At 44.5% G+C, this 14,135-nt stretch overlaps 1 long non-coding RNA gene across 1 annotated transcript in view; it reads left to right on the top strand.

Moving 5' to 3' along the window:
- Positions 1-11,206: 11,206 nt before the first annotated feature.
- LOC131380746 (uncharacterized) overlaps positions 11,207-14,135 on the top strand; it is a 38,747-nt gene continuing 35,818 nt past the window's right edge. Inside the window, exon 1 of the long non-coding RNA XR_009208902.1 lies at positions 11,207-11,330. This is a non-coding gene — a long non-coding RNA (uncharacterized LOC131380746). The remainder of the gene's footprint in view (positions 11,331-14,135) is intronic.

The following is a 14,135-nucleotide window of genomic DNA, read 5'->3' as shown; positions in this document are numbered from 1 at the left end:
AGTTGAGAAACCGAAGGAAAGGCTCATAATTGCCCCTGTTTTAGCCTTACCCTCCCTAGAAAAGCCATTCCACCTTTTTGTCAATGTGGACAGTGGGGTAGCTTTAAGAGTGCTGACTCAAGAACAGAGGCCACCAGCAGCCTGTAGCCTTCCTATCAAAGGTCTCAGATCCAGTCACTTGTGGATGGCCCCAATGCATCCAGTCCATCACAGTGATAGCAACATCAGTAAAGGAAAGCAGAAAGTTAACCTTTGGAAGAAAATTGACAGTAAGCCCACCTCACCAAGTTAGAACTATCCTAAATCAGGGAGCAGGGAGATGGCTTACTGATTAGAGACTTTTAAAGTATGAGGCCATTCTGTTAGAAAAGGAAGATTTAACATTGACCACGATAATTCACTCAACCCAGCAGGTTTCCTAACAAAATCCAAATCTAAGGAGGGAACACACGTGTTTAGATTTAATTGATTACCATACAAAGGTTTGACCAGCCCTAGGAGAAACCCCCTTCTGGACTGGATGGCACTTATTCATAGACTGTTCCTCCCGGGTGATTGAGGGACAAAGACACAATGGGTATTCAGTGATTGATGGAGAAACTCTCATGGAAAGAGAGTCAGGAAAATTGCCCAACAATTGGTCTGCTCAAACGTGTGAGCTGTTTGCACTCAGCCAAGCCTTCAAGTACTTACAGAACCAGGAAGGAACCATCTATACCAATTCCAGGTATGCCTTTGGAGTGGCCCATACAACATTTGGGAAAATTTGGACTGAATGAGGTCTCAATACTGAAGGTCAAGTCCTTGTTCACAAGGAGCTAATCACCCAAGTATTGAATATCTTCAGTTGCAGGAAGAAATAGCTATTGTCCATGTTCCTGGATACCAGAAAAGCCTTTCTTTTGAAAGTCAAGGAAATAACCTAAGCAGATCAGGTAGCCAAGCAGGCTGCTGTGTCTTCAGAAATGTGTATTTTTCACTTAACTCCCTATTTCCCTCCTCCTACCGTAATCCCTAATTTCTCTTCCACTGAAAAAGAAAAACTAATAAAAATAGACGCTAAAGAGAATTCAGAAGGAAAATGGATATTGCCAGACCAGAGAGAAATGTTGTCTAAACCACTCCTTATGAGCGAAGTCTTATCCCAACTACATCAGGGTACTCAGTGGGGGCCCCAGGCCATATGTGATACAGTTCTCAGAGTTTATGGTTTTTAGGAATTTATACTCTGGCCAAACAGGTTACAGATACTTGCTTAGTATATAAGAAAACTAATAAACTATAAAAAAAATTACCTCTCAGGGAAAGGAATCTGGGCTTAAGGCCATTCCAAAGTATCCAAGTTGATTACACAGAAATGCCTCCAATAGGTCTATCTTCTACTTTACCTCCTCTTAAAACTAAAGGTCTATTTAGCACAGGCACCACTCTTGGAATTCCCAGTGCATCAAACCCAGCCTGGGGATCACATCCTCATCAAGAGCTGGAAAGAGGAGAAGCTTGAGCCAGCCTGGGAAGGTCCTTACTTAGTGCTCCTAACTACTGAAACCACAGTCCACACAGCAGAGAGGGTGGACTCAGCACATCCGAGTCAAGAAAGTGATGCCCCCTCCAGAGTCATGGGCCATAGTCCCAGGGGAAAACCCTACCAAAGAAGAATTTAACTCTTTCATCTATTCTATTACTCTTTCTTCTTTCCTCACTCTATCACTGACCATCTATAGTTATTAACATAACCAAGACAATTTCGCCTCAAACCATTGCAATTTGATGCTTGCCTTGTTATACCCTGTGGGGACTTGTCAAGTCAAAGACAGCTTTCTACTTCAGAAAAGTACCTCTGTCCCTCCTGGCTCTCCTCAGACTGGGCATTAGTGAATTGAGACCATTTAATCCAGGGAGATTTCAGTAAAGACCCCAGTGCCAACTATGAGTATTGTCTCCCTGATGTAGAGCTTTTATGCCATAGTTGGTCTGACGTTCTGTGGGTCACCAAACAGCAAGGATGGACCTCTCCAGTTTGTAATTTCTTAAAATCATACATTCATTTTACCAAAGGGACAGCCCCCACTAACTGTCAGCTAAACCAGTGCAATCCTATACAGGTTATTATCTCAAGCCCCCAAAGTTCTTCCCCTTTTCTAAGTTGGTTCCCTTAAGCCAGTTTTATGGTATGGGGGCTGAGTTTTCAGGGACAGACCCTATTGGATTCTTTGAAATGTGTTCCTTTGATCCCCTGCCACCTGCACCTTCCTCTAAGCCTCCTTCCAAAACTTCTCACAACTGAACCATTGTTCCTCCTCCATCTAACAAGGCCAAGATAGTGATGGTAGAAGTTAAAGACTTAAAACTTTGGCAATTGAGACAGGATACCAAGATGCAAATGCCTGGTTGGAATGGATCAAATATTCCGTCCGCACATTAAACGAAAGCAATTGTTATGCTTGTGCACATCGCAGGCCAGAGGCCCAGATTGTCCCCTTTCCACTAGGGTGGTCCTCCAGTCGACCGGGCATGGGCTGCATGGTGGCTCTTTTCCAGGATTCTATAGCCTAGGGTAACAACTCCTGCCAAGCTGTCTCTCTGCTATATCCTGAAGTCTGACACCCTGCGGGTCAGCCCCTGAGGACCATCCAGCTTCCGTATCCCAACACCAAGTTTACTTTGTGTCTCTCATGACAGGGAAGAAACTTAGTGTTCCTTGGGGACCTGAGGGGATGCAATGAGCTTAAGAATTTTCAAGAGCTTATCAATCAGCCCTTGTTCACCCCCAAACAGATGTGTGGTGGTATTGTGGTGGACCTTTACTGGACACTCTGCTGAATAACTGGAGTGGCACTTGTACTTTAGTCCAGTTGGCTATCCCTTTCACCCTGGCATTTCATCAACCAGAGGAAGGAAAAATAAGACATCGTAAAGCTAGAGAAGCCCCTTATGGGTCTTTTGACTCTCACATCGATTTAGACACAACTGGAGTCCCACAGGGAATACCAGATAAATTTAAAGCCTGAAATCAAATAGCTGCAGGATTTGAGTCAATATTTTGGTGGTAACAAAAATTTAGATTGGATAAACTACATCTATTACAACCAACAGCAATTAACTACACTAGAGTTGCTGTTAAAAGAATAGCTGAGCAATTAGGGGCTACTAGCCAGATGGCGTGGGAAAGAAGGATAGCCTTAGACATGACATTAGCAGAAAGAGGAGGAGTTTGCATCATGATTAAAACTCAATGTTGCACCTTCTTCCCAAACACCACCACCCCTAATGGAAGTATAATAAAGGCATTGCAAGGTCTGACTGCTCTATCCAGTGAGTTAGCCAGCAACTCAGGGGTAAATGACCTATATACAGGATTGCTAGAAAAGTGGTTCGGTAAATGGACAGGAATAATAGCCTCAATTCTTATCTCCCTCGCAGCCATAATAGGTATACTTATTCTTATCGGGTGCTGTGTCATACCATGTATCCGTGGGTTGGTGCAGAGGCTCATAGAAACAGCACTTACTAAAACCTCCCTTAACTATCCTCCACCTTATCCAGAGAAGCTTCTTTTGGAAATTCAAGCAGAACGACTAAGCCAAGACATGTTAAACAAGTTTGGAGAGAAAGAGCTGTAAGGAAATGAAAGAGGAGGCGATGTTAGATATGAGTTCTAAATTTCTCTTCAAAGAATGTCAGTATGTTCAATTCTTTGCGTTCTACTTTTAAACTTAACTTCTTTGTGAAGCAAGCTTTTTCAATCACCGCCCCCGTCTCCACCCTGGCTCATTCTGGGTAACCTGCTCATTCTCCACCCTCATTCCAGTTACCTGCTTATTCTCCACCCTGACTCATTCCGATTTCCTTCTCTGCCATAACCATTTTTCCCACCAAACCACTCACCCCATCACTCTTTAAATTAGCCAATCGGAATTAGTTTAGCCTGTGCCGTCTAACCCTAGCCAATAGGGGCACTACACAGCAGAAGGGGCTACATGTGTCAGGAATAAGAACCCCTTCCCCTCCCTTGTCCAAGTCTACACTCACCACTGCTCCATCTGTGAGGGCACACCCTTCTCTAGAAGTAAATTGCCTTGCTGAGGATTAAAAAGAAAATTTAATATTCGAGTGCTATTTCTTTTGTGGCACCAAAACTTTATAATATTATAACTGCTATTAGCATCACAGATTTGTAGGAGGGCCACTGCTGTGTGACACTGTCCAGGCTGGAAGTAAGAATGTTATCCGGAGGCATTGCCCAGATTCTCCAGTGAGCTTAATTGGATTTGAAGCTGGAGGAAGACTGCCAGCATTTAGCTTCTCCCAGCATTCAGAGAGGGAAGGATGGGTTAAAGGGAGCTCCATGTGACAGCCCTGGAGATGGGCTGCTTGAATTGTTTTTCAAGGCAAGCCTTGGCATTCACCTGTAGGACGGCAGATAGCTGCAGTGCCTTTGGGATCCATCGCAGCACTTGTCACTGTGGTCTCCCCAAGCAAATCCAGCTGAGGACAGCACAGTAGGGTTAGTAGTGCCTGGCCATTTCTGCCCAATGCAGCACAGCTTTGAGCAGTCTTTGGAGCACATCACTGGGGCTTCAGACCTTATATCTGCATCATGACCTGAGGCTCTCCTTGTCTGCTTCCTCTCTTTAATCCTACATAGGCTTCACCCAACATCCAGAGAAAGTGTCCACTCTAACAGCTGGGTCCTCCAGTAAGCAGTTGCTAGCACAAATCAATGTACTTCCCAGGGAGAAAACGGGGTGGTAGGGTGCAGTACACAAGGGATCTGAGTATGCACAAGTGTGTATAAAAGGTTTCAGATGCAACACCAGTTGTAGCCTTATGCCAAGCCTCCCTCCTTCCCGTTGATTTCATGCCCCATTCCCCCCTCCCCACCTCCCACATCAGGCAGGACAAGCCTGCTCAGGTAGCCACACCTTCCCAGGAAGCTCAACCGCAGCCGCTCCTGAGGAATCTTTGAAACGTAATTGCTGTCCCAGGGTGTGCTGGTGCCGAATATGTCAAGATGCTAAATGCTAGCATTCTTCCTTCAGCTCCAGAGCCAAAACTAATACAAACACCCCCTCCCCCCCCCCCCCCCCAGTTATTACTCTAATTCCATCAACAGGCTGACCAGGCCTGACCCCATCATGGGACCCCTCTGACTTATGGCCTTACCAACAGAGGCAGTGTCTTGAGACCTGAGCTAGATACCTGGTACCTACCTGGGAGGAAAGTGGTTCAAGAGATGAGCAGCTACCCCAGACCTGCAGCTGGAGTGCCATGGTCATCCTCAGGGAAGAGCCTTAAGCTGAGGGATTTGCTGGGTGGAAGGAAGAGAACAGAGTCAAGCTGTTTAGGGTGGACACATTACTTCTTGAATCGCCCTTTTCCCAAGTTAGCTGACTTGGGAAGAGGAAAAATCAATTCCAAATTGTTAGTAGCATGAGATGGAAGTAGTATGAGGTCTTATCTCCTATGCTACTCAGCTGACAAGCTCTGCTTTTTATTTTAGCAATATCATGAGAGGATTGAGCAGAGTTCCCACTAGGAAAAATTATAGGATCTTTAGCTTTGTAGTAAATCACATACATAGAGGAAAGTAAAGAACATGATGAATTTCAAAGTGAACCCTCAAGTACAGCCATAATTACACAAGTAGCCCTAAGTTGATTAGTTTAAGATCTGCTTTCCAGAAGCCTGTCCCATAAGCTTTCCTCCTACATGCAGAGAAATCTCACCTAGTACATCTATTCTTTTATGAGGTTTTAAACTACCTGATAGGGGATGATCCCAGCACATGGAGCCAGAGCTGGCTGCAACCCAGGGTTCTTTGGATTAGTAGATGATGATTGCTAACTAGATTGAAGGGTAATCCTGTCCTCACTTCCATGTTTCATTTCCATCACATGTGCTATTGACGCCAGACAGTTTGCTTTTAACTATGGATCTAAATAAACCCAGGTTCAAATCCCATCTCTACCTCTATTTTAAAACAAGTGCTAGGCCAATTTTAAAGTTAAACTGAGCTTAACCGCTACATCTATTCTCTACAAGTCTTTGAGGTATGCTTGGTTGTAGTGCTGGATAGAAAGCAAAGAGACCACATGGGTATCCTGTGCATTCCCATCATAGGGTCTGCTCTGGGACCTAGACGGAAGTTACCAGATGCTCTCAGGATCCACTAGTGGGGATCTTTCCACTCAAGGAAGTGGAACTAGTGAGGGAAGGAAGTATACAAGGGTATAAATATCACATAAAGTCCCACAGAGGGTAACTGGCTCAATTCTACAGCAGAGCCCTGGAGACAACATACATCTCTTCAGTTGGCCTTGTGGGTGTGAGGGAGCTGGAGTATTCATACCCACCCCTGCATCCTTCAGTTGTTAGTTAAAGAACACCTAATTCTCCATGTGTGCAGCCAAGGCAGCCTGAGGCCCATCCTTCAACGATAGAGCACTGGCTGTTAAGAGGCAAAGTGTCGGGAGCCAGTGGCTGTGAAAATGGCAAAGAACCCAAGGGATGTAGACAGAACCCCCGGGCATCTTCTGTACCCACAAAGAACAAGCCCTAGGGATAGGAGATACTTCCAAGATGCTAATTTCTGTTAATGAAGCAGCCGTCCCAGAACTGAGTTCAGATCCCTGCACCTTCAGCCTTTTAAGCCACAGTTTCACCTGCTCGCATGCAGCTTTCATTGTACAGAGAACCACAGTCGGAGAACTACGTTCCAGTGAGAACTGAGAAAAACCAGGAATATTCTCACTGCATTGAGAATATCACATTTAATTTTTGATCTCTTGTCCGCAAGGGGCTTTAATGTAGTAGTGAGGACAGGAGGTAGAGAGTCGATGGCAGTCACGGCAGCAGAACAGAAAAGAACTTAAGCAGGAAGAGGCCCCAGCAGGAGAGTATCAATGATGGCAGCAATGGTGGTGAGATCGGATAGGACAACTATATCAGGCACAGTGTGGAGGGAATCTCCTTATGTTAAGTCAGGCAGGAAGACTACAGTAAAAATAGAGGCTCTAAGTATGCAGGGGCCACCCTAGTGCAAGGGGTCCCAATGGTAGGGAGGATCATATATATTTCTGATACCAGAAAGGGTATAGTTGAACATAGGCCAAAAATAGGCGGACAGCAGGATCTCTGAGTGGGCGTGCTGATTATTTGGTTTGCCTCCAGAGATCTAGTCTATCATTTCTCACTGTCCTGTGCTCAGAGAGGATCACCTGTTTGTCTTCACCTGGAAGACAGGGCAAGAGAGTGAGTAGATGTACTCAATGAGAGGCACCAGCAGGTGATGGAAAGACAAGTGCAGGGAGGTTAGTCAGTTGCCTTCTCCCCAGCCAGGGGCCACTTCCCTTTATGACTTCAGCTTCCATGATAACAGCTCAGTCAGGCCCAGGAGCACTGGTTACTTCTCTGTCCTCTCAGCTCTGGGAGGGATGGGGTGGTCATGAAGCCCTGAGACAGTAGAGGGACATGCCAGCTTCTTGTTAGTTCCCTCAACCCTGCCCATGCCTATGGGTAATCAGAGATGGAGTCTATCTCCAGTTAGGATCCTGATAGTGGTATTTGTGTGGGAGATTCCATGCAAATGGTGTGTGGACAGAAGGTGAGTTGACTATGAGAAGGTCAGCTCACAGGCCAGTAGACTTCCTGATGCACAGCACACCATTGCATGAAGTAACTGGGACTCAAGCTTCCTTCTTCCATCTCAACCAGGATATGAGAGCTTTGGTACATGGTGACAGTGTTCAGGAATCAGATCCAAGGAGAGAAAGATAGTTTCATGTATCACAGTGGAGATGTCCTTGTAAGAAATGACATCTTTGGAGGGTCAGCCCTTCCCTGAGAACTTCTTCACTCTGTCCTGCATTGAGAGGATCACCTGCTTGTCTTCACCTGGAAGACAGGACAAGAGAGCAAGTAGATGTAGTCAATGAGAGGCACCAGCAGGTGATAGAAAGTGGAGGAGGTTGGGTAGTCAGTCGCCTTCTCCCCAGCCAGGGACCACTTCTCTTTATGACTTCAGCTTCCATGACAACAGCTCAGTCAGGAGGATTCTAGAAGCCTGTTACCAGAAGCACTGGTTACTTACCCCATCCTCTCAGCTCTGGGAAAGGTGGGGTGGTCATGAAGTCCTGAGACAGCAGAGGGACACACCAACTTCTCTTGTTAGTTCCCTCAACCCTTCTCATGCCTATGGGTAATCAGAGACTGATTCTGTCTCCAGTTAGGATCCTGATCGAGGTATTTGTATGGGGGAGTCCATGCAGATGGTGTATAGAGAGAAGATAGACAAAAGATGAGTTGACTATTATGAGAATGTCAGCTCACAGGCCAGTAGACTTCCTGATGAAGGACAGAACACATCACTGCGTGAAGTAACTGGGACTCAAAGCTTCCTTCTTCCCACTTGATCAGGATATAAGAGCTTCGGTCCACAAGGACAGTTTCAGGAATCAGATCCAAGGAGAGAAAGACAACTTTATGTATCAGATTGAAGTGGAGATGTCCTTGTAAGAAATGACATCTTTAGAGGGTAGGCCCTTCCCTGAGAACTTCTTCACCATGTCCTGTGCTCAGAGAGGATCATCTGTTTGTCTTCATCTGGAAGACAGGGCAAGAGAGTGAGTAGATGTACTCAATGAGAGGCACCAGCAGGTGATGGAGGGACAAGTGAAGGGAGGTTAGTCAGTTGCCTTCTCCCTCAGCCAGAGGCCACTTCCCTTTATGACTTTGGCTTCCATGATAACAGCTCAGTCAGGCCCAGGAGCACTTGTTACTTCCCCTGTCCTCCCAGCTCTGGGAGGGATGGGGTGGTCATGAAGTCCTGAGAGAGCAAAGGGACACACCAACTTCTCTTGTTGGTTCCCTCAACCCTGCCCATATCTATGGGTAATCAGAGATTGATTCAGTCTCCAGTTAGGATCCTGATTGAGGTATTTGTATGGGGGATTCCATGCAGATGGTGTATAGAGAGAAGATAGACACAAGGTGAGTTGACTATTATGAGAAGGTCAGCTCACAGGCCAGTAGACTTCCTGATGAAGGACAGAACACCATTGCATGAAGTAACTGGGACTCAAAGCTTCCTTCTTCCCACTTGACCAGGATATAAGAGCTTTGGTCCGCAAGTACAGGTTCAGGAACCAGATCCAAAGAAAGAAAGACAACTTCATGTATCAGACTGATGTGGAGATGTCCTTATGAGAAATGACATTGTTAGAAGTTATCAGGGAAGGGCAGACCCTCGCCAGTGAGGGCTCACATTCATGCCCCTTTGGCAAAACCAAGTTGACCACACTTGTTCCAGTAATCCATCCTGGAAAGGCCTTTGGGCAGAGCTAGAGAGAATTTTGCTTAGAAATCTACTTTCAGACCGACTGAGGGCCATTCCAGAGCCCCACAGGACAGGACAGAACACAGCCCAGGTTTCCACAGAGGGGGCCTGAGCTCACTCAGGTGAAGGATCCCACTACTAGGAACTTGGTTGTATAGTCTCAGGAGTATCTCGGTAGAATTCCACTGCATTACATAGGGATGACCAGAACTGGAAGTCCCTATACCTAAGGTTTTTATTTATGTTCCTTCTGTCTCTATGAGGACCCAGGAACCAAGAATTATTTAAGCAAGGTCTAGCTCCCTATTTCTAGAGAATTATACTACCCCCACAAAAACTTCTGAGACTGCAGAATTTTAAATACTGACTGTTTAACGTTTATTGTCAACTAAACCCACTCTCATTAGCAAGGGCCAAGAAATTGCCATTGAAGAACACATTCAGTTTGATACTTCTCACTAGCAGAAGAGGCTAGATAATGCCAAGCCTTTAAAATCCTTGAACTGCAGTCATGACTGCAGGTTTGAATACAGTGCTTCTCTCTTATGCTCACTTGCAAGAGCATAAAAAGTCTCAAGCCACCTAATTGCAAACAGAGGGAAGACAACCTACCCTTCGACTCTTGTTCTATGGCTTCAGATGGTAGGACACATTCATCCACTTTGGGACCATTCCTTGACTTCAGATGTGGTTGACTCCTGGTCAATTTTCCCATTTGTTCTCTAGTGAACTCTCATTCCCCTTCAACTTGAAGGGCAGTGACTAAACATTTCACAGATGAAGCCCAGTTTTACTTTGAAGTATGCTAGCATTTGCATTTACACCATCACTATTGGTAGTACTTTATTGTAGTATAGAAAGAAGTCATAATTCCTGCTGTACTGTCTGTAGCAGGATTGCGTACTGTACACAGATACCTAATTAGTTCATTAAATGTTATTTAGGAAAACAATGCTTGTTTTGAGTTCCTTCGATTGTCATGGGTTTTAAGAGGGTTTTAGTGATACTTGGGGGAAATTGATTGGGGGTTTTAGGTTGGCTGGGATTGCATTATTTTCCCCACCTAAAACTTTGGATAGCAGGAGTCCATATCCCACTTTCAAGGATGAATTAGAAGAGATGCATCTAAATTTAAACGCATTTGATATTTGCAGAAGCCATGATGGAACACATAACCTCATCTTCATTTTGATCTTAAGTATAGGTCAGAAGAAGATTATTCCAGCCCAAGAAACCTCTTGGTCTAAAGGGTACACTAACAGGACTATTGGAGAGCTGTGCTCTTTATGGGGAGTGAAGATCATTTTGTTGGTTGCTCTTTGGGTGTTCAGCAATGAGAAGAGTCAGACTTGTCAAAGGCTGGCCAGCAGAAGCGTGGCAAAGGCTCTTTAGGATTTCATGCTGCTGCCTGAGGGTGGAGGACATTGCTGATTAGAGTCAGAGCTAGCTCCCCACAAAAAGGATACCAAGCTGGGAAATGAGAACTCGGTTCCCTTAGCATCTTTAGTCAGTCTCTAGTAAATAAAAATTTGGTGAAATGGTCATTGACTGCAGTCCTGCACCATGATTTTCCTCTGGGGACTCAGTGGGCTTTATTGGCTTCTGTTTAATGTAGGTGACAAAAGAGTCCAGGCCCAGCCTGGAAATCCTAAGATGCATAGGTCCACATCGAGGGGACACAGGTAACAGCAAAGCTGGCAGATTGCAACATTGACAGAGCCAGGTTTAGAGATGATAAATTTGTTCTTTGGAAACTAGAACTTAGAACTGGCTTCAGTGCTAAACATGCCTAGAGGTATGAGTTCCTATGAATGAAGGGTAAGAATGTGACAAGTATGGTGGCCCATCTGTCCTTACAGGGATCATCAGAGCCAAAGACTGGATTTGAACAAGTCAGTCTCCAGCTATGTTTTAGAGGCTGAGGACTGTGCCCATCATCCCTTAGAGCTTCCCTCTGGGCCACTGGCTCGAAGGGCACATCTCAGGGAAAAAGGTGTGATACCCTTATTTCTTTGTGGAAAGACCTCAGTAGCCAAAGGTGTTTGCCTGTGTTATTTGTCTGAACAGGATCTTCTCTAGGACAGCTAGGTCCACAGGACAGCACCAAGGGTTACTCTACATGCTTACAGTACCTCCTTATGAACAGAAACAGAGGTAATATTCACATGAAAGCTCAAATGTGGATCTCTCCTACCACAGTCACATCTTCACAAGCTGACAGTCCTCTCAATTCTGAGATTTGTTATTCAGCCTTTCCCAATAGGATCTACAAAGTACCTCTTGACCATTTATAATGCATAGAACCAATATGCCAAATTCCTCAATAACTGATTCCAGCCTAGGATCACACTCATTGACTAGCTCCACCAATTCTTACAATTCATTCAGGCTCTGCTACAAGCATACAGCTTTTCTAGAAGTAGATTTCTGCCAGGAAATTTCATTTTACTGAGAGGTTGTGTGGCAGAGCCATGTTGCCATTCTTCCTGTATGACTTGATAGCTAAGTTGAAGACTATCCCAAGGAGATGCCTCCTTGACAACTTACACTAAGAACTGAATCATAATCCTGACCCTGGAGACTGCTATAATGGGCTCCTGTGAGAGTTCTATTTGTAGAACCCAGAATTCACAACGGAACATCAACATATCCAAAAGACAAGTTTCAATGAACAGATTCTCAGCAAAAGGACTCTAAGGATGCAGAGAAAGGGAAATGGCCCAATCTGGGAAGGAGGTACATAGAAGAGTGTTACTATAGCAGGGCGCTCACTTGAACTTGGGTTGTGTGCGAGTTCCCACCACTCCCTGGTGAGAATGACTCATTGTGCCGAAGTCACTTGTGCAACATGGTATATGAACACCTTTTCTTGGAGTTTGGAATTTGAATATGTACTAAAGCAGAGGATGCCTATTGTGGCTAGACCTCAATTAAAACCTTAGGTGCTGAGTTTCTAACAGGCTTCCGTGGCAGAAGACACATCATGAGCTTTACTCATAGCTGGGGAGTTAAGCCTTGGTGACTGCACTGGGAGAAGGCACTCAAGTTTGTGTTTTCTTCCAGACCCTGCCCCAGTGCCTTTTCTCTTACCTGATTGTGCTTTGGATCTTTCATTGTGTAAGCAATAGCCATCAGTACAGCCATGGCTGTACCGAAAGTCCTACTTGTGAATCATTGACACTAGGTAGAGTGGAGATCCCAACACAGTGGGTACGTAATTTTGGCCTGGAAACAGCATAATCTCAATTTCTAAAAGGACTACATGCATTTTGGTAAGTATATATAATGTGTAACCAGGAAGGACTAAAGACCCTGGTATCTATTCCTAAAGATTTGCTATCCCTGTTTAAGGGTAAACATTTCTTCATATTCCTTGGTATGAGATGCCTCTCCCCATTCTTGCCAGCCTGGATTTTTTTTTTTCTCAAGGTGGAGTTTTGCTCTTGTTGCCCAGGCTGGAGTGCAATGGCACGATCTCAGCTCACTGCAACCTCTGCCTCCTGGGTTCGAGCAATTCTTCTACCCCAGCCTCACGAGTAGCTGGCATTATAGGCATGCACCACCACGCCCGGCTAATTTTTTGTATTTTTAGTAGAGATGGGGTTTCTCCATGTTGGTCAGGCTGGTCTCAAACTCCTGACCTCAGGTGATCTGCCTGCCTCGGCCTTCCAAAGTGCTGGGATTAAAGGTGTGAGCCACCGTGCCCAGCTGCCTGCATTTTTTTTTTTTAAACCAGTGTGACAAATGTATCCAATGTTTTATATGAGAACATGCATTTCCTTGTGTTTGCTGTCCATTTGTGTTGCCTTGAAAATTTCTCATATTTGTACATTTTTCTTTTTCCCTTAATGCCACTAATAGGCCAAGTGTTCAGTTTGCTCTTTTATGTTTAAAAGGCAAGGTGCTTAACCAAAGATTAGCTTATTCTGTTTAATATAGCATTTTTGTTACACCACCTAGTTCTGTTAGCTGCTCTAACCTCAGCTCTGACATACTGGAAAAAGTTCTGCAGCTACAGCTTGTAAGCAGTAATGAAAGGGAATTGAGTATATCAACTCCAAAATTTGAGTGTTAGAATTCTAAGTCATTGTTACTCAGAGTTGTACATTTACATAGATATCTAGTCTAATTCTTACTATCGTTACGGAGCGGCTTCATGCCTGGTTATACTCCTTGCCCCAGGGAGTTTTGATATTGACATGGCCACTCCAGCTTTCTTCCAACCTGCGTTAGCATGGTGTATCTTCCCATCATTAACCATTTGTGTCTTTGGATAAAGACCCAACCATAGGCTGCCTACAAGAAACTTATTTTTATGAACTTTGATGATCCATGCGCTTTAGTAGTGCTATTTGGGTCATACTTATCTCATGTTTGGATTTAAGTATACCATCTATTTTTGTGTAATTTGTTTTCATTTTTTCTGCCTGCTTTTATTATCCTATCTCCTTTGTCTACTTTTTAGCTATAACTGTTTTGATTGCTTTAGGGCTTACAATATATGCTTAAACTCCCAGTCCACCTTGAATATGCCACTTCACATACAAGAAGCTGTACTTCTTTCTCCCAGACTTTGTGCTATAGTCATTTTACTTCTACGTGTTATAAACCCTGTGATACGTTGTTTAAACTGAGTTATCTTTAAAGTAAATTAAGTCTTGACCTACATATTTCCTATTTCTGGGGATTTACTTGGCATTTTTTCCTCCTGCCTGAGTTTCTTTAGCATTTCTTATACCATAATAGAAGTCTGCTGATGATAAAAGATGGAAAGACAGAAGCTGAAGGAATTGTTTTG

This window comes from Hylobates moloch, unplaced genomic scaffold (genome assembly GCF_009828535.3).
Source record: "Hylobates moloch isolate HMO894 unplaced genomic scaffold, HMol_V3 SCAFFOLD_12, whole genome shotgun sequence".
NCBI classification, from domain to species: domain Eukaryota; kingdom Metazoa; phylum Chordata; class Mammalia; order Primates; family Hylobatidae; genus Hylobates; species Hylobates moloch.
Note: the sequence above shows the minus strand (reverse complement) of the source record. Positions and strands in the feature narration are given on the sequence as shown.